This window comes from Rutidosis leptorrhynchoides, chromosome 11 (assembly GCF_046630445.1).
Source record: "Rutidosis leptorrhynchoides isolate AG116_Rl617_1_P2 chromosome 11, CSIRO_AGI_Rlap_v1, whole genome shotgun sequence".
In the NCBI taxonomy this organism is placed as follows: domain Eukaryota; kingdom Viridiplantae; phylum Streptophyta; class Magnoliopsida; order Asterales; family Asteraceae; genus Rutidosis; species Rutidosis leptorrhynchoides.
Genome location: NC_092343.1, coordinates 290,226,087 through 290,228,279, shown reverse-complemented (window position 1 = coordinate 290,228,279; position 2,193 = coordinate 290,226,087). Strand labels below are relative to the sequence as shown.

Sequence of the window (2,193 nt, the reverse complement as noted above, 5' to 3'; positions counted from 1 at the left end):
ATTTCAGCTTCATCAATTGGTTCATTACCTTTTCCTAAAGAACATTCTCCTGTTCCTTGTAATTCTGGAAATTTTTTTAACAATTCTGCATGTGTATCTATAGTTTGAATATAATAACATGTATCATCTGCATATTGTGGTTGTTGCATTGCTCTATCAACTGAAAAGGTAACACTCTCGTCCTCTATACTTAGGGTCAATTTCTTACCGAACACGTCTATCATTGCTTTAGCCGTGTTTATGAATGGTCTTCCTAATATGAGAGGAACTTGAGAATCTTCTTCCATGTCCAGAACAACAAAATCTACTAGAAATACTAAAGTACCAACTTTAACTAGCATGTTCTCCATTATCCCTCTAGGATATTTTATTGATCGATCGGCTAGTTGTATGCTTATTCTTGTTGGTTTCAATTCTCCAAGGTCTAGTTTAGCGTATAGTGAATACGGCATTAAATTTATACTAGCACCTAAATCTGCTAATGCTTCTATTGAACTAAGACTACCCAGAAAACATGGAATTGTGAAACTTCCTGGATCAGATAGTTTTTCTGGTATCTTATTCAACAGCACTGCTGAACAATTAGCATTCATGGTAACAGCCGAGAGTTCTTCCATTTTCTTTCTATTTGAGATTAGATCTTTCAAGAATTTAGCATATCTAGGCATTCCTGAAATCACATCAATGAAAGGAAGATTTACATTTATCTGTTTAAACATATCCAAGAATTTGGATTGCTCGGCTTCAAGTTTCTCTTTCTTCATTTTACTCGGGTAAGGAAGTGGTGGTTGGTGTGGTTTAACATAAGGTTTAGCCTTAACTGTGTTATCTTCATTAACCTTTTCAACTACCGGTTCTTTTTCCTTATCTTGATCAGGTTGTGGTTCTTGTGGAGTAGGAATAGCTTCATCGGAAGTTACAAGTATTTCAGGTGGTTTAAGTGTTGTACCACTTCTTGTGGTAATGGCTTTAGCAGTTTCATTCCGGGGGTTAGCATTTGTATCACTAGGTAAACTTCCCGGTTTTCTTTCACCTATTAACCTTGCTAGGTTACTTACTTCTTGTTCCAGATTTTGAATAGAAGCTTGTTGATTTCTAAATGCTTGAGCATTTTGTTCATTGGTTTGTTTTTGAGATGTGAAAAACTGAGTTTGAGTTTCAACTAGCTTCGTCATCATATCTTCTAAATTCGGCTTTTTATCATCGGTTTGTTGTGGTGGTTTATTTTGAAAATTAGGTCTTTGCTGATTGTAAGTATTATTGGATGCTTGTTGATTGCTAGGACCTTGTTGGTTGTTGTATGGAATATTTCGGTTATAATTCTGGTTTTGATTGTAAATAGGTCTTGGCGGTTGATAATTATTCTGATAATTATTTCCAGGCCTTTGGTTTAGATATGAAACATTCTCTCTTTGTTCCATTGTTAATTCAATACTGAGACAATCTTTTGTCAAATGTGGTCCTCCACACTGCTCACAACTAATTCGTATTGAGTGAATATCTTTAGTCATCTTTTCTATTCGTCTCTCGACAGCATCTATCTTTGCGGAAATGGAATCTAAGTCATGGCTAGAATCGGCTCTAGCTGCTTTAGATGATCTAATGATATCTTTTTCTTGGTGCCACTCATGTGAGTGGGAAGCAGTGTTATCAATAATTTTGTAAGCATCAGTTTCTGTTTTCTTCATAATAGAACCACCAGCTGCTATATCTATGTCTTTTCTTGTGGTGATGTCGCATCCTTGGTAGAATATTTGTACTATTTGACAGGTATCTAAACCATGTTGCGGACATCCTCTTAATAACTTTTCAAATCTTGTCCACGCCTCATATAGAGTTTCATTCGGTTTCTGTGTAAACGTAACAATTTCTCCTTGAAGTCTTATGGCTTTAGATGCCGGAAAGAATTGTTTAAGAATTTTTCAACTAAAACGTCCCATGTATCGATCGCCCCTTCAGGTAACGATTCCAACCAATCTTTGGCTTCTCCCTTTAAAGTCCAGGGAAATAACATGAGATATATCTGTTCATCCTCTACTTCTCGGATTTTAAATAGTGTGCAGATCCTATTAAAGGTACGTAGATGTTCATTTGGATCTTCCTTCGGCGCACCACTAAATTGGCATTGATTAGTCACCATGTGTAGAATTTGTCCTTTGATTTCATAATCTGGCGCATTAATGTCTGGATGAG

At 36.1% G+C, this 2,193-nt stretch overlaps 1 non-coding gene across 1 annotated transcript; it reads left to right on the top strand.

Annotated features, from left to right (window-relative positions):
- Positions 1–1,776: 1,776 nt before the first annotated feature.
- On the top strand, positions 1,777–1,883 carry LOC139879143 (small nucleolar RNA R71). The gene has a single exon (XR_011769996.1). It is a non-coding gene; the product is annotated as a small nucleolar RNA R71 (small nucleolar RNA).
- The last annotated feature ends 310 nt before the right edge of the window (positions 1,884–2,193 follow it).